Source organism: Dermacentor variabilis, chromosome 5, assembly GCF_050947875.1.
Source record: "Dermacentor variabilis isolate Ectoservices chromosome 5, ASM5094787v1, whole genome shotgun sequence".
In the NCBI taxonomy this organism is placed as follows: Eukaryota; Metazoa; Arthropoda; class Arachnida; order Ixodida; family Ixodidae; genus Dermacentor; species Dermacentor variabilis.
In genome coordinates this window covers 94957254-94976413 of record NC_134572.1, presented here as the reverse complement: position 1 = coordinate 94976413, position 19160 = coordinate 94957254, and positions in this window count along the sequence as shown.

Below are 19160 nucleotides of genomic sequence, written 5' to 3'. Positions count from 1 at the left end.
AAAATTGTGACTAGTGTAACTTGGGTGTCTTTATGTAAGTTTTTGATCATTTCATACACGATTCTGTCAGATCCCGGTGCAGACCTCTTGCATGCGCTCAAGGCAGCTCTCAACTCGGCATTGCTAAAAGGACAGTTGTATGGTTCATTCTGTTGACATTTTCTCATGAGTGGCTTACATTCTTCTATTTGTTTATGTTTCAGAAAGGATTGCGAGTAATGGTTGGCACTTGACACGCTCTCAAAGTGCTCCCCAAGTGAGTCCGCCTGATCTTGTAGGGTATCGCCTTCTGTGTTTACCAAAGGGAGTGCATGTGCTTGTCGCCCTCTTATCCTATTGACCCTGTTCCAGGCTTTCGCCTCATCTCTGAACGAGTTAATACTCGATAGAAACTTATGCCAACTTTCTCGTCTGGCCTGTCGGCGGGTTCGCCTGCCTTCGGATTTTACTTTTTTAAAGTTAACTAGATTCTCTGCAGTGGGAGAAGCGCGTAGCAACCCCCACGCCCTGTTCTGTTTTTTACGAGCGATCCTACAATCGTCGTTCCACCATGGGACACGCCGTTTGCAGGCCAAGCCTTTTACTTCTGATATGCATTTAAATGCGACATCTATTATGAATGCTGTAAAAAACTCGACTGCAGCGTCAATTTCTAACGAAGACAGGTCAGCCCATGAGATACTAGTTAGAGATCGAAATTTCTCCCAATCAGCTGTCTCAATCTTCCACCTAGGAGCGTATGGTGGATATTCGTTTTCTTTATATGATCTTAGCAGTATAGGGAAGTGGTCGCTACCGTAAGGGTTGTCGGTAACTTCCCATTCAAGTTCAGGCAGTACAGACGGGGAGACTATACTAAGATCTATTGACGAAAAGGATCGGTTTGCAAGAGAGTAATACGTGGGCTCTTTCTTGTTGAGAAGGCACGCTCCGGAAGAAAAAAGGAACTGTTCAATAAGGCGACCTCGCGCATCTATACGAGAGTCGCCCCACAGGGAGCTGTGCGCATTGAAATCGCCAAGAACAGCATAAGGTTCTGGCAATTGATCGATCAAGGAGTGAAATTCATGTTTGTTCAGTTGGTAATGCGGGGGTATGTAAAGGGAGCAAATGGTGATGAGTTTGTTTAGTAGGACAACTCGAACCGCCACTGCTTCAAGGGGCGTTTGTAGCTGTAAAGGTTGACACGCAATACTTCTATGAGTAAGAATCGCAACACCACCCGATGATGCGACGGCATCATCGCGATCTTTGCGAAACGTAACATAAGTACGGAGAAAGTTTGTGTGTTTAGATTTTAAGTGTGTTTCCTGTAAACACAGCACTTTTGGATTATGTTTGTGGATGAGTTCTTGCAAATCATCAAGGTTTCTAAGGAGACCTCTGATGTTCCATTGAATTATTTGTGTATCCATGTTTAAGGTAAATTGGTGCTGTGTTTACGGAAACGGAGTGGATGCCTTATATTACAGAGCCCTTTCGAGGCCCCGTAATAGGTGTTTTGTTCTTTCTGAAGCGTTCGAGCGATTCTCGACGCTCCTTAGGCGTTTGGTGCGCCTTGGGGACAGGTGTAGTGTCCATTGCCTCGTGTGAGGCGCCGGACAAACGCTCTTGCGAGCGAGAGGTTTTCAGAGGGAGTCCCGCCTTGGAGGGCAAGACCCCTGCGCCCACCAGCCCGGAGGTCGATGGGGCTCCCTGAGGGATTTGGCTGCGCTGGCCGTTGCCAGCGCTGGAAGGGGCCTCGGAGGTTGGGGCAGCCTCGGCTGCGCCCACCTTCGGGGTGGATGGTCCCTTCTCCTCGGTTGACGGAGCAGCGCTAGCTGCAACCGCCGCGGGGGCAGATGGCGTAACTGCCGACTCACTGCCTGTGGGTCGGACAGCCGCCGGAGGCCGTTGTGACGCTGCCCCCTTACGCGCCACATCGGCAAAGCTGCTCTTAGACAGGTATGACACCCGCCTACGTGCCTCCTTGAAAGATATATTTTCTTTGACTTTGATTGTGACAATCTCTTTTTCTCTTTTCCAGGACGGGCAGGACCGCGAGTATGCGGCATGCTCGCCCTCACAGTTGACACAATGTGGAGTGTTCTGGCACGTTTCGGAGGAATGTTCTTTGTCACTGCACTTGGCACATGTGAGCCGGCCTCGACAGTTCTGTGAACTGTGGCCGAACCTTTGGCACTTAAAGCATCTGAGAGGATTGGGCACGTATGGCCTAACACGAAGTTTGATATAACCGGCCTCGACGGACTCGGGGAGGACACTTGAACCGAAAGTGAGTATCAGGTGTTTCGTATTGATCTCTTTACCGTCTCGCCTGATCTTAATTCGCTTTACATTTATGACATTCTGTTCACTGAAACCCTCCAAGAGTTCAGCTTCAGTGAGCTCTAGCATGTCATCGTCCGAGACAACGCCGCGTGTGGTGTTCATGGTTCGGTGCGGAGTAACTGTTATTTGGGTCTCCCCAAATGAGACAAGTTTCGGCAGTTTCTCGTACTGATTCTTATCGTGGAGCTCCAAGAGAAGATCACCACTTGTCATTCTCGACGCCTTATATCCTGTTCCAAAAACTTCAGTTAAAGACTTCGAAACAAGGAACGGTGAAATGTTACGCACTAGTTTGTCTGGGTTTTCTGAGTGGATTACATGATATCTAGGAAAGTTCTGGACTTGTCGTCCGAAAAACTGAAAGAGATCTTCGGTGCACCCTCGTTTGTGAGGGCGATCAGGGAGTTTAGGAAAAGCGTTTTCCATGAGTACAGTAGGGTTTTCGGCCGCGATGCCGACCACCCACCATGGAGCCCAACAGGGGGACGTGACAGGAGTTTCTGCTAGAGAAACCCTGCCAACGCCAGCCGTGCATCGCTGCTATAACCAAATACAGCATAACCAAGGCTGGCTAGCTACACAAGGTTAACCCTTGCCGCCGGGAGACTAGGAAGTTAGCAGAAGTGAAGAGAAGACAGGAAAGATGAAAAAGGCGAGAGAGAAAGACGAAGATTGGAGAGGAGGACAGGAAAAGGCGACTGCCGATTTCCCCCGGGTGGGTCAGTCCGGGGGTGCCGTCTATGTGAAGCCGAGGCCGAAGAGGTGTGTTGCCTCCGCCGGGGGGCCTTAAAGGTCCAAACACCCAGCTTCGGCTCAACCCCCAGGATCCCCTTTTCCCCAGACACGGCTAAGCCGCGCACGGCTACACGCGGGAGGGTCCAACCCTCGTGTGCTCGGGTACGTGGTGTCGCAACACACCAAACGCCTGCTTGCGCAGACGCCCCTGCGGGGTGCTGCATCGTGAGCTAGCTGGTAGCGCATCTTCAGTTTTCTTACATGGCTCGGTTTTGGAACACTGAACAGTTTGGCAGTTGGCAGCAGCTGCCCTTATTGCTGCCTTTGCTGCTTTGAATGCTATCATGACAACCGATACTTGTCTTTCGTGTTGTGAAGAACTTTAAAATGATGATGAATCTATGAAATGTGTTGACTGTTGTCAATACTACCACCTAGGCAAATGTTTTGGCATAAATGAACGCGCGTTCAAGACGAAAACTCAGGAAGCAAAGAACACATGGAAGTGTCCAACATGTCACATGTCCGTTTCGCGCAAAGTGCAACGTAGCAATGACTTACCTGCAACTATCATTAAACAACTTGCTGCGATTAATGGCAGTCTGGCAAATCTAACTGCCAAAGTGGAAGACTTGTCAAACCTAAAGGAAATTGTCGGTAACATTGAAAAGTTTGTTCAACATGTGTCAGACAAGTATGATACTTTCCTGCAAACTTCTGACAGAAATGAGGGGCAGATCGAGAGCCTTAGCAAGAGAGTAGAAGTCTTAGAGGCGCACCAAGACAAAAATGAAGTTGCAAGGCTAACTAAGGAGCTAAACGAATTGCAACAATATGGTAGGCATCACAACATGGAAATTCACGGTATATCTTTCACCGAAAAAGAAAACCTTCTTGGAAAACTGAATAATCTTGCTCAGAAACTCGAGCTTCCCCTGCTGAATGAGCGTGGTGTGGACGGTTTGCATTGCCTGCCAGCATCTGTGAACAAAGTGGCGATCACTCTGATAAGGTTTTCCCGCCAATCTGTGAAAGTAAATTGGCTTGCAAAGCGTGAAGTTGTGAAGAAGTCTGATAAAGACATTTCCTTTTTCGATAATCTGACGGCACTGAACAGAAAAGCTTTTATGGCTTGCCAAATCAAGAGCACGCGAACAAGGCTACCAATTTTCGTGCTGTGCCGATGGAAAGGTCTTTGTAAGGAAAGAACCTGGGGCAAGGGCAATAAGGATTGCCTCTGAACAAGACCTTGAGCTAATTGCTTAAGTTGGTTTCTTTTTTATTGCTGCTGTTATTATTAACCTTCACGATGTATTATATTAGCGACTCCGTTAACACGTTCATAAATGAAAATCGCTATTGCAAATATTTCTCCTTGTATCACTTAAATGCACAAAGCCTCAGAAATAAGATTGATGAAATTGAGGCTGATCTCGAGTGCATAAAACGTCACTTTGACATAATTGGATTTACAGAAACATGGTATACATCAATTAGCGAAGTTACACAGTTAACAGGTTATGACAACGTCTCTGTATTTAGGAAAGAAAGACGTGGCGGCAGCGTATCTTTGTATATAAAACAAGACATTTATTATGGGGTTCTTCCGGAATTCACCGTAGTTTGTGATGATTTTGAGACAGTTGGTGTGACCAATCATAATACGAATATACTTCTCATGTACCGACCCCATCACGGATTAGTTAGCACGTTCTTACTTACGTTGAGTCCTTTCTTGAACATGCTACCTTCACTAAACGACATGTTATTATATTTGGTGATATGAATATTGATTTATTAAGAAACAATGCTAGCCAGGGCACCTCCTCGAGTTGATGTTATCATATGGTTGTGAAAATATTGTAGATAAGCCGACACGAATCAGTCTACACTCTGAAACGCTCATAGACTTCTGCTTTACTAATTTACCTTTAAATAAAATAACATCCGGTGTAAGTTTGACGAGCCTAAGTGATCACCTTCCTTTTTCTTGCCTTCTTTTCCTTGGTGAAAAAAAATGGATAGAACTGAATTCCTCCGACGAATAATCAATGAAAATAACATTGCGAAGTTCCATTCACTGATGGCTGACGTAGTCTGGGATCATATATATCGTGAAAGCAACCCGTGTAAGGCATATAACATTTTTTTAGAGAAAGTGCTTCACCACTATAACAGTGCTTTTCCACTCGTGCCTATAAAAAAGCACACGGGGATAAAAAAGAGTGGATTACTCCGGTATTATGCAGACGTATAAACAGAAAAAACTAGTTGTTTGCTCGTTTCATAAAAACGAAAGATCCGGTTCATTCCATGGAGTTAAAAAAATTCCGTAACAACTTAACTTCGGATTTTAAGAAAGCGAAATCAGCTTACTGCAACAAATTTTGCAAATTCATGAGCAGTCCTAAATTATTGTGGTAAACAGCTAACAACATCATAAAAGGTGGCAAAGCACGCATTCCGCTGTATTTTTACATCGACGGTAAAATATTTTCAGGTGTACCACTTGCAAACAAGTTTAACGAAGATTTTCTCAATGTAGGTTCGCCAAATTGCTCACGCATGAGCCAAGCGTTAACGCCTATCACTTCATATATTCTTTCCACTAATAGAAATTCACTGTTTCTGATACCTACATCGGAGGAAGAAGTTGTAAGTGTTGTAAAGGCAATGAAGGATGGGTGCTCACCAGGAAATGACGATATTAGTACACACCCAATCAAGGCCGTACTTCGATTAGTTGTGGGTCCTCTAGTATATAAAGGGGCGTAGCTAGGACATCTGGCACCCGGGGCCCATAGGTCTTCTGTCACCGCCCCCCCCCCCCGGTTGTAGCCGAGGAAGGCGAGGATATCGACAATGTCCGGGTTGCAGCACCAGTACAGCCGCCTTAGATATCGCGCACGTTCCCTGGTTCCCCCTCTCCTTCGCTTTCTTTCCCAGAGATCGTGACTGCAGCAGGTATTGGCGGCGAGGAGTTACGGAGTCGCCATCTATCGGAAACGCCTTGCTGGCATAGTATGAGGGATCACGCGGCGCGCTCCTCATAGGTTTTCCTGTCAGCGCTCAATGAAAACACCACGCGGGAGCTCTTTCGGACATTTCTGTAAGTACTTTTGAAACGAGAGCAGTTTTTTACTGTCTAAATAATAATCTTGGTCTAACTGAAAGCACAGAGTCGTTTACAAACGCTCTCTCTTTACCGAATACGTACAGTGAACGCGACTGTGCGTGGTCGCCGCAGTGGAGTCTCCCGAACCGTCTTCTTGCGTGAAAGGTAGGCAAACGCTGAGAGCAAACTATGTGAAGTATGTTCTTATAGTGTTTGTATAACTAAATGGAGCGTAATAGAATGAAGCGATCGCATAGCTTCGCAGCGACCGACTGCGTGTCTGCATGCTGGTCCGCGCACCGTTTCGCTTTCGCCGCGTGCGTGTTTTCGCACCGGGCCATGAGCTTTAGGCCGCAGAATATGAGCATTTGACAGTATACAAGCAACCATTGTTGCGTGGGCGCTATCAGAGCTGTTCAAAAATAATTTCATTGTAGAGACTTCGACGCCTACGGGGGACTGTGATGTGCCGTCGCGACGATTCAATCTTTTTTTTTTCTAAATTCTTGGACGTTTCAATATTATTTCTCGAATTGCGTCGCACTATATGTTTATCAGTGTTCTCAGCGTGCGATTTCAAGCTGCTTCCTTTTTTTGTAATCTAGTGCATTAATTCATAACACAAACATGACCATATGCCATGCTTTTTTTTTAATGTGCTTCTTACCGCTCCCTTTCCCCTCCAGTGAACTTGCCAGTATCTATAGCATCTACAAGTTCATAGACCAAACCGTCATGACATTAGTCGGGCAGCGGACTCGGGCGAGTGTCTCATTGCGCGTTTTTCGAACATCGCAGACCAGGCGCCGTAGCAGAAATCTTCCTCGCGTCTGTGCTTGCTAAGTACCCGAGTTGTAGCCGGTGACTGTTTGCCGGTTTCATGTTTCGCGAGCTAAGCTTCACGTAGCTTCTTGTCCTGCGGCTACGTATGGATAAGGCTCACACCGGGCTCCGTTGCGTACGTCCGGCACTGCGGTACCGAGGAGTAGCCTACCACGTTGCGCGCCTTCAAAGGCAGCCACTACCTATTGTAGTGCTTTCAATCGTTGTAAAGGAGACACTCGAAGCGGGAAAATCTCGCCATTAAATGAGGACCGCAGCGTACGAGGGAACTTAAACTCTTAAACTCTAAATTCTCCGCTCGCTTCGGCGCTCCCGAAGCAGCCGACGTGGCCGCTATGTCCACGTGATCCCTAATAGCACGTCATGCCGACAGTGGCGCCAGCTTTTCCAGTGGTGCAGCTCGAGGCCAGTACACGCTGTTTTTTTCTGCGCCAAATAACACAGGGTGCTGCACTGATAATTTGTGATAAGCGCATGTGCACATCTTCTGTCAGACTGTAAGGCTTGGCAACCAATAGAAATGTGGCATCGTGGCAAATACGGGTCACGTCACAAGTAAAAAAAAATATATATAGAAAGTTTTAACTATCAATTTTAGCGGCAACACTTCATTTGCAAAATTGAAGGCCGACATTCATATCTTGCCCAACAACAACTTCACAAAAATCGTCGTAGGTACTACGGCCCGCAGTATTTTGGCTGTGGGCAGCCCTGAACGAATACGAAAGTGAAATTGTGTCTGAGTGACGCTGGTCTCCCCACCATATTAGAAAAACGGAAAACGTCACCTGCCTCCCTGCTGCGCGGGCGCCAATGTTATAATAATAATATTCGGTGTTTTACGTGCCAAAACCACTTTCTGATTATGAGGCATGCCGTAGTGGAGGACTCCGGAAATTTTGACCACCTGGGGTTCTTTAACGTGCACCTAAATCTAAGCACACGGGTGTTTTCGCATTTCGCCCCCATCGAAATGCGGTCGCCGTGGCCGGGATTCGATCCCGCGACCTCGTGTTCAGCAGCCCAACACCATAGCCACTGAGCAACCACGGCGGGTAGGCGCCAATGTTATGATAATTACGAGTTCTCTTCATTGTGATCAATAAAGCCTTGTTTTTATTTGCTGCTATACGGGCAAACGTGATTATCCGACCTGCGCTACCACCAAAAGATTGGGAAAAGAATAGAGCACGCTTCGCGTCGATTCTTGGTGTCACCATTAAAAAAAAAAAGGACCGCGATGAAACCCATGCCAGCGAAACCTGTTGGTCTTCACTCGCAATGTAGAGGGTTGAAGGATCAACCTCACTGGTCCACTATTTCATATTTCTTTCGCTACTGCCACACCTGGCGCCGCCCGTAGTGCCAAAGTACTGTAGGTACTTCAACGATTTTGTTTAAGAAGCTTTTGTTGAGTTAATAATATGACTTTGAGTCCTCAATTATGGAATTGAAGTGATTCCTCTATAAGTATTAGTTAGTTAGTTAAATGGGGTTTATTGGCGCAAAAGCGGCTAAGGCTATGCTGCGCCAAACACGAGGTGTTTTAAAATCCAGTGAATGAAGGAAAATGCTTTGTTAATAATCTATATTTTATGTAGAAGTCCAGTGTCGTCTAGAAATTTACGGATGTCAGATAATGTCACTAGTGGATCATCACCTAAAATTAGAGAAGGGTGTGGAGGTATGTGTAGTTGATATAGTTTGTGCAAAAGTGTTTGTCTGTGTGTTTCAGTCTGGGTACATGTTAGTAATATGTGTATAACTGTTAGTGGCTGTTGACATTTCTCGCATGTTGGTGTGTCTTCTTTCGTAAGTAAGTAATTGTGTGTGAGGTGTGTGTGCCCAATGCGTAGTCGGCATAAAACTACTTCGATGAACCGCTCCTGATGATAGCATGACTTCCACTCGCCAACTATGGGTTTCGTGAGATGTAGTTTGTTGTCAGCACAACGGTCCCATTCGCTTTGCCATTTCGCCGTTAAGGCTTTTCTAATCGCACGGATGCTATCTTTGTATGGAAGTGTTGTGTTTGTTATATCTTTGTTCGCTGCCATCGATGCACATCTATCGGCTGCTTCGTTCCCCGGTATCCCAACATGACTTGGTACCCAGCAGCAGCGGATTTTTCTCCAATATTTATTAAGCGCGACCATGTTTAATATATCCCCTAACAGGGGTTCACACTCAGATTTCAGATTTAGAGCTTTCAGTGTACTTAAGGAATCAGTGTATATGACTGTGTTTTTGTGCTTGCCAGTGATAATCTTTTTAGCTACTACCCATACAGCATAAACTTCAGCAGTGAAAACCGAAGCATGTTTTGGTAGACGAATACTTGTTTCCCAATTGTCTGTTACGGCCCCTACGCCCACGTGTTCTTTTGTTTTGGAGCCATCCGTGTAGAATTCCATGTGATTTTGATACTTCTCCTGAAGAGCACGGAATTCTTGTATGATGTGTTCGTGTGGAGTGTCTCTTTTCTTTAAATGTGTTAGTGTCCAGTCACACAACTGTGTGAAATGGTACCATGGGGCCAACCGTTGTGGTTTCTTGGCAACCTGGAGGACTTCGTGGGGAATGTCATAATCCTGACAGTACTGCTCATACCGCAGGACAAGTGGCCTAATCATATTCGGTTTATTTGTGTAGTGTAAGCGTGAGTTGCACTGCGTAAGGATGTTGTAGCATATGTGTTGAGGTGATGACAGAATTCTGAGTACGTAGGAAAAAGTGAGTAATGCTCTGCGCTGCTGTAAGGAGGGTTCATTACACTCAACATATAAACTTTGAATGGGTGACGTTCTGTAGGCACCACTTGCCAGTCGCAATCCAAGATTATGTACTGGATCAAGTAGTTGGATGTAGGACTGCCTGGCTGAACCATAAACCACGCAGCCGTAGTCTAAAAGTCTACGCACAAGAGACCGGTAAATACGTAAAAGACAGGTTCGGTCGGAACCCCAGTGCTTATGAGCCAGAACTTTTAGGATATTCAATGCTTTATTTGCCTTAATTTTTAGTGTTTTAATGTGGGCTAGGAAGTTTAGTTTTTTATCAAAGATTACTCCCAAGAATTTACATTCCTGTTTTACCGGCAGTGCGACATCATTCAATTTTAGAAGCGGGTCTAAGTACAATCCTCGTTTTTGCGAGAATAGCACTGTAACGGTTTTTTGAGTAGAGAAACGGAAGCCATTTTTTTCAGCCCACTCCATTAGTTTATTAATTGTTATCTGGAGCTGCCTTTCACATGTATGTAAGTTTGAGGCGCGGCACGCTATTTGCAGATCATCGACGTATATGGAGTGCATGATAGAGGGGGGAATGACTTTGTTAACAGAGTTCATTTTTACTATAAAGAGTGTTGTGCTTAGTACGCATCCTTGTGGCACACCATTTTCCTGAATGAATACACGTGACAGCACCGTTCCTAAACGCACCTGGAATGTTCGGTCCGACATGAAATCGGCTAGACATTTCAGCATTCTACCTCGGATTCCTAAATCTGCTAAGTCCCTTAATATACCAAACCTCCATGTTGTGTCGTACGCCTCTTCTAAGTCAAAGAAAACAGTGAGACAATATTGTTTGTGTAGGAAGGCCGCACGTATCTCGTCTTCAAGCCGGACTAGGTGATCTGTTGTGGAGCAACCTTTCTTGAATCCACACTGATGGTTATCTAGCATGTTTTCTGTGTCAAGGACGTATGTCAATCTTATGTTGATGATGGCCTCATAGGACTTTGCAAGACAACTTGTGAGTGCTATGGGTCTATAACTGGTTGCTGTTGTGGGAGACTTTCCGGCTTTCAAGAACGGGATTATGATAGCTTTTTTCCACTCCTTGGGCATTTTCCCCGTTTCCCAGATTATGTTGAAGAAATGAAGCAGGGTCTCAACTGCTTTAGGGGATAGGTGAGCTAGCATTGCATAGTGTACCCTGTCCGGACCGGGTGCTGTTTTTTTGCCACTAGTAAGGACTCTGTTGATTTCTGGAAGTGTTAGAGGGCCATTATACAGTCTTTCTGAACTTCCTGTGGTCGGAAGCTTTAGTTTTTCTGCTAATTGTTTATGTTTCAGGAATGCAGCAGAGTAGTTTTTCGAGCTTGATATATCATGGAAATGTTGCCCTAATATGTCTGCTTGTTCTTCTAGATTTGTTTGTGTGCCTGGAGGTGACAGTATGGGGATAGTGTAAGAAGCGTAATCGCCTCTAAACTTGCGAAGCTGATCCCACATTTGTTTGGATGTTATTGAACTATTTACAGACGATACATAATTTTTCCATGACTGTCTTTCTGCTTGTCTGCGTGTGTATCTGGCTTTCGCTTTTGCTTTTTTGAAAGAGAGTAGATTATCTTGTGATGGGTATCGCCGAAAGATACCCCACGCTTTGTTTTGTAGTTTCTTTGTTTGCGTACATTCTTTCGTCCACCAGGGTTTTAGGTTTTTTCTTAGGAAGCCTGACGATTGTGGGATTGTTTCTGCTGCTGCAGCAAGTATATAGGCGGTGATCTGATCGTTCATTTCATCTATGGTTAGCTCATCTGATATGTTATCCAGAGTGGCCTTTTCGGTAAAGAGGGGCCAGTCTGCTAGATGGAGTTTCCAACGGGGTGGCCTCAGTGGGATGGTAGGAAAAGTAGATGTTCTTTTAATGATAGCGGGCATATGGTCACTACCATAGGGGTTCTGAATAACATTCCACTGAAAATCGCAAAAAAGAGATGGAGAGCACAGTGCTAGATCTAAGCAACTCATAGCTCCTGTGCTTGGGGAGTAGTAAGTAGACGCACCTGTGTTTAAAAGGCATATGTCATTTGTTAGGATAAAATCTTCAAGCGTTTGACCCCTGTTGTCAGTAGTTTTACTACCCCATAACGTGTTATGCGAATTAAAATCACCGCCTATTAAAAATGGTTCAGGTAGCTGGTTTAAAATTAACTCTAGGTCTCTTACGGTAAAATCTGAATGCGGAGGAATGTATACTGAACAAATGGTGATGGTTTTGTGAGCTAAAACGGTGACAGCAACGGCTTCTATGTGAGTGTTAATGGGAATTTCTCTGGCTGCTATACCAACTGGCAGAACAATGGCTACACCACCTGACAGCCGGTTCGCCTGACTGCGGTCGCGCCGTACAACAGTGAAACCTTTTAAAAAGTTCTTGTGTTTTTCGCCTAGGTTGGTTTCCTGTAAGCACAGGGCCACAGGAGAGAAGTTTATTAACAGGTCTTTTACGTCACCTAAGTTATGAATGAGACCTCTACAATTCCAATGGATCATGAAAGCCATTATGAAATTGAAAGGTAAAAAATGATATTAACGAGTGGATGGGAGATAAGAAAGATGTTAGGTGACATGGATCTGAAGAAGGCAGATACAAACAGAGCGATAACCCTTAGGTTATCGCCTTCTTATTTTGAGTTGTTATCGGGATTTTGTCCCTCTTACCGCGCTCGAGGGAGCGCTTGTCCTTCGGTGTCGAGGACACCGGGGTTTTTGTTTCGACCTCCATTGCTCTGTCTGAGGCGCTGGAGGACCGAGAGTTTGGCGCCGAGACACGTGTCTCGGGCCTTGGAGTTCGCTTGATCTTAGGACCCTGCGGGACTGGTGTCTGCAGGGCCGTTGAAGAGGGCGGAGCAGTACTGACTGCTTCCACCACGGGGGCGGGAGGAGTCACTGCGGCACCACTGCGCGTGGGCTCGGAGGACTCCGGAAGCCTCTGTGACGCTGCCCCCGCCTGCGTCACATCGGCATAACTGCGTCGCGGAAGGTACGACAGTCGTTTTCGGGCTTCAAAGAACGATATTTTTTCTTTGACAGTTAGTGCTATTACTTCTTTTTCTTTTTTCCAGCATGGGCAAGACCGCGAGTAGGCTGGATGGTCTCCTTTGCAGTTAGTACAATGTGGGGAAGAAGTGCAGTTTTCAGATTGATGATCAGTTGAGCTGCATTTAGCACAAGTTGTTTGTCCTCGGCATGCATGTGAAGCATGTCCGAATCTTTGGCATTTGAAGCATCGTCTGGGGTTTGGGATATATGGTCTCACATTGACTTTGACATATCCGGCATCGAGAGAGGTAGGCATTACGCTTGTTCCGAAGGTGAGTATAACGTGTTTAGTGGGAATTTCTTGATCGTTTCTACGGATTACTATTCTTTGTACTTTTGTTACATTTTGTTCTTGGAAACCCTCAAGGAGTTCCTCATCGCTCAGTCCAATAAAGTCTTCTTCAGATATCACTCCCCGGCTTGTGTTCAGTGTTCTATGTGGTGAAATTGTCACTGTGGCGTCGCCAATACTGGTAAGGTCAGTGAGCTTCTCTACTTGGTCTTTATCATTCAGTTTTAGGAGGAGGTCCCCGCTAGACATTTTGGAGGCTTTGTACGTCGGTCCGATTTTTTCTTTCAAGCATTTGGCTACAAGGAATGGCGAGAGTTTTCTTACTGGCATGTTGCTTTCGCTATGTACTACATAGTACTTGGGGAAGGATGGAGCGTTGCCCCGAAAGGAGAAATGGAATGGTACTTCGGTGCGGCATCTTTTCAGACGCCGATCATAGACGAGAGAGGTTTGTGCTGCCATAGAAAATGAGTATGTTCGGCAACAGCGCCGACCGCCCACCACGGAGCCCAACGAGGGGACGCGGCAGAGCTTCTGTACAAGCCTGCACGACGCCAGCCGTACGCCGTCGCTATAACCAAATATGGTGTACCCAAGGTAGGATATCCACACAAGGTTAACCCTTGCCACCGTGGAGAAAGGAAGTAAATGGAAGAGAGAAGAAGACAGGAAAGATCGAAAAGTGAGGGATAAAGGCGAAGATTTGGGGAGAGAGAGACAGGAAGAGGCGACTGCCGATTTCCCCCGGGTGGGTCAGTCCGGGGGTGCCGTCTACGTGAAGCAGAGGCCGAAGAGGTGTGTTGCCTCCGCCGGGGGGCCTTAAAGGTCCTAACACCCGGCATCGGCTCAACCTCCAGGATCCCCCTTTCCCCGGACACGGCTAAGCCGCGCACGGCTACACGCGGGAGGGTCCAACCCTCGTGTGGTGTCGTGGTGTGGTACGTGGTGTCGCAACACACCAAACGCCTGCTTACGCAGACGCCCCTGCGGGGTATAAGTATTAATTGAGGGATTATTAAGGATATGGGTATTACTTATTTGTCATATTTTTCACGCTACCGAATTCCTAGTAATCACAAAGACACATAACTGCATAGAATATAAGGAAATATCCTTAAAAAATTCACGTTCTTTTTCTAAAATTCTGCGCAGCGGACACAGACACTGTACTTGTGACATGAAGTCACACAACAACAACAGTTTTCTTAAACTTTCGAGGGTAAGAAGGAAAGCGTTAAGCATAACGGCAGGTTTCGCAGCGGCTTCTCGGAGCGAGCGGGAGAGGGGAAGTAAAAGCGAGCTGAACATGGCAGCGCCCGCGACTATATACAGCCTGTCGAGTCATACGCCACCAAACTCTTCGGCCGCACCGAGTCTGAAGACGATCCGGAGAATCCCATTCGCGACTTTTGACAGCCGTACTTAGGCAACGTCGCTCTCATAGAACGCTTCGCCGTAAACGCGAGAGCCCGGCGCGCTTGCTGAACGCCCTCTTGCTGCTGTCTTTGTTCGTCTTCGCTGCGCGTTCTGAATAGAAGAGAGACCAAAGAGCCTCAACGCCTTACAACGCCTCACTGTATGCTTAGCGACTCCGGTTCCCAGCATGAACGCACGGCATGAGCGCACCCCACATGAAACGTTCCGCTAAGGCGAATAGTTTAGCGACCATTTCGCGAATTAATTTTTTTAGCCCGCACATTCGTGCAATATTTCGTGGTAGAGCTGCAGCCGACAATTTTTCGGCGCAACGCATCGGGTACATGAGCTCGGGCTACGGGATACTGGAGAATTCTTTGCCACTTGCGGGGCCCAGTCAAGCCGGCAGAAAGAGGGGCGTCTTCAGGCGTACGACACCTCCCCCCCCCCTCTGGCCCCTTGCACCCGGCGCCCACGGTCCCACGGCCCCCCCTGTTGTTACGCCACTGAGTATATATTTGTAATCTCATATTAGAGACCGGTATATTCCCTGATAAAATGAAAATTGCACGCGTAACCTTAATATTCAAAGGAGAAGAAAAAAATGATCTGAATAATTACAGACCTATTTCTGTTTTGCCGCTCTTTTGAAAGATCCCCGAACGCATAATATACACGAGCTTAAACAAATTTTTAACTGCTCATAATATAATATGTCAGCAACAATATGGATTTCAGGCTGGAAAATCAACGGATACAGCACTGCTATTCATAAAGGACCGTATTTTGGAAAGCTTAGAACAGAAACTATATACACTGGGCATATTTTTTTACTTCCGAAAAGCCTTTGATTCTATTAAATATGAAATTATGATTGAAAAATTGGGAAAGCGTGGTATCAGAGGAATAGCACATGAGCTGATAGACAGTTTTCTCAAAGGAAGAAAGCAATACACTAGTATGAATCAATTTCTGTCACATATAGGAATAATTAAGTACGGTGTGGCGCAAGGATCTATTCTTGGGCCTTTGTTATTTATTTTATACATCAATGACCTCGTTAACATCCCCCTGACACCTGATATTATCCTTCACGCGGATGACACTAATGTCTTCTTTTCTGGTCCAAATCTAGCCTCACTTGAACAACATGCAAATCAGTGGCTGAGTCAGCTACAGATCTGGTTAAATAACAACGAACTTGACCTAAATATAACGAAAACACAATATATTATTTTCCTCCCCAAAAACAAGCCCTTGAATGATCACGTCCAACTACAGATCTATAATACCAATCTATTGCCAAGAAATTATTGCCGCTTCCTGGGCGTCTGTTTCAAATATGACTTCACACGGACAGATCACGTGGGTAAAGTTCGTTTGAAAATATCTAGGTCTATCGGTTTGTTGCAACGCGTAAAATATCTATTAACTCTGCGTTTGAGAAAGCAGATTTATTTTTCCGTAGTTCACTCCTATTTTATGTACTGTCAGCTAGTTTGGGGTACATGTAACAAATCATATTCAGACCGCCTTTTCTCGTTTCAGTTCAGGGGGTTGAAGACGGTATTCCGTTTCGCACCTGTTACCAAAGAATCCTTGTACGACGCAGTTAAGGTACTGCCGTACTGTCAACTTTACAGTGTCTCATTGGCTGTACTTATTTTTCATAACATTAGGCATGATTTTACATCCTTCTGCACTAAGAACTTAAACAGGAACCTTACCTATAACTTGCGCACTGTATCTGTGCTTTGGTCGAAGTCAAGCACAAATTATGGTACTCAGATTATAGACAACCAAATAGTTACACTCTGTAACACTTATCCTTTAATGATCAACTGCATAAATGATTGCAAAACCCTTTCTCAATTTAAGAAAAAAATGAAAATGATGCTTTCTTCTCCTGCCTCTTTTGCTTAAAATTGTATCTTTCTTTTATCTTGAGCGAGTGCAATTTGAATGATTATCTACGTCATTGTTTCCATGAATTAGAACGATGTAATCAATGTATGATATCAAATCATAGGATAATTTGTCATATGTGACACAGCATTGTATTTCTGAATTTCCACCGATTTATTTGATCTCAAAATGTAATGCAGTATTTTGTCATGCCGACCTGCTGTCATAATGTGTGATCCCGAGGTGAAGGCCCTGTCAGGAGGCATTGTTGCCTCCTTTTGCCGCGCCTCGTGGACATCCTGTACCACCTATGTATGTCCAAATAAAGTGAATTGAATTGAATTACAATGTAAGAGACACTCGTGTGGAACAATTGCTGGCCTCGATCGCCAGGAAAGACCCACCACTACAAAACGTTGAATAGTGCACACGCAGGATCGAAAAAAACTTTCTTTTTTTATTTCAGAAGCATTAGTGTTACATTAATATAATGGAACCGTTAACAGAACAACCCTTACCGTGATTCAGCACGCATGCGCATCACGCTTTTTATGGGTGACACGCAGATTTATTTCATCTGAACTATAGTTATATAGTTCTATTTAGTTTTATTTCTATTCCTAGTTCTATTTCTTAGGCTATCAGTTGGTCTGCTAACGCATTCACCTCCACGTGTCGATAACGCATGAGAATCCATGACAATGACGCTCTCCAATCTATCACTTGCGATGTATACATGTAACTGTACTGACTTTATCAAATTGTGGCATGTGTGAGAACCTGTTGACATGCATCGCAAGAGAGAGAGAAAGAAATGAAGGGGGAAGGTAGGGAGGTTAGCCAAGGACATGCCTGGTCGGCTTCCTATACTTGAGGTGGATGAAAGGTGGATATATAGAATAGAATGAAAGAGAAAAAAAAATGATATCGCGTTGCAAGACTTACCAGATAGCTTTCTCAACTTGCTGTTGACACATTTTTTTGTTTGACCACTTTATCTTCGCCTGTAGTTGTTAACTCACGCTCCTGCCAGTATACTGTAGTGCCTTTTATGTTCAAAAAACAGGGCACGGCAAGGAAACTAAAAGTGAATACACAACAAGCATAAAAGCAACAAGGGCCAAGGGCAGAAAGCTTTTCCTTCGTAAATGTTGCTTGCGATTAGCCAGCCGCCTTTACCATTTTGCCCAGCATCAGGAATAGCTGCAATTATCTCTTACATAACTTCAGGCGAAACCCATCTCACGATGACTATCGTCGGTATTACGATTAGCATTCCAGTAATGTAGCCACAAACAGTATTCTTCAACACGCCTTTATTCGCAGTATGCAGTGGTCATCATAGAGAAAGATATTCAACAAGAGCGGACACTCCCATAGAGCTCAGCGACCCAATTGACTGTAGCGCACAAAGCCACCGGCATAAATACCTGAACCACGCAACCGGCATTGGTTTTGGGCGCATGCGTCTTGCACGCAAGCTCGAACGTGCTAAGCCGGCTGCGCTGATCGGCGCGTCATTTTCTTTTTCTTCATCTACTGCTCAACCACACGCGGTGTTATTTAGTAAAATCGATTGCGAACGATCTTTGCAAGCCCCATCGAATCTGTGCCACGTGAAATTTCTTAAAGTAGACGCAAGACCCTTTGCATATGATGAAATATTCATTTTGCTCTATATAAATGCTAGTTTCAGGATTTTATGCATTCATACAACGTTGTGGCACAAGATAAGCAGCAGCAGTTTCGATACGAAGCTCCACTGGGCGACATGAGCCTAAAAAAACGAATGACACTTTGTCGAGACTAAAGTGTGAAACAGCGGAAGCCTGACACCATTGCCTATGGCTATTTGTTGCGTCGGAAGCACCACGGAGACACACAACTCGTACAGACATTGTTAGTGAAGACAGACACTGTTATGTACAGACACTGTTATGTGAACGTTTGTTTGCTTATTAAATGCCTGCAACATCGTTCTGGACAAAGTGTCTGTTAAGTAGTTTGTGGCCACTTGGAGCTGTTGCAGCACCGTCTGTGGATCAGGACGAGACACGTCTTCCCTGGCGGTGTCGGAGTGTAGTTGGCCATCCTCATTCTTCACTTCGTTTGATTGACTTGTACTTGCTCGGCTTGCCGCGGCAAGATGGCGGTCACGGTGCTTCCGAGCTTCATTTGCCTTGGTACCTGGAGATGCAGCGAGATGCGCACACCTGTGCCTAGCGAGAGTGACGTCACGACACAGTGGAGACCAATCACGAGGCCGGAAAGCTGTGACAATTTCTGCTAATGGCAGATAACCTTGACAATGAGCCATGAAACGCTTCCGCCTTAAAGAAGTAAATTGCAATGTGTATCAATATAGTATATAGTATGGTATATCAATACTGAATGTAGAGGCGAAACGTACGAAAGTTGTGAATGGGCGGCATTAAAAACAAAAGCAATTCGCTTTTACATTAATGACATGGAAAAATAGTCGAGTAATCGCAAACAATACCTTAAAATAGAAAGAAAACATGTAATTTCCACGCACTCCCCCATTTCCGGCATTATTTACTTCATTTTAGGAGCACAAGTAGACGGGCGACTGCACGTTTCCAAAACAACTTGGCCTCAGCGGAAGCAATGGTCAGCTACATACACAGAAATGGTCAGAACACATCATCTCAGCCAGACCATGCTA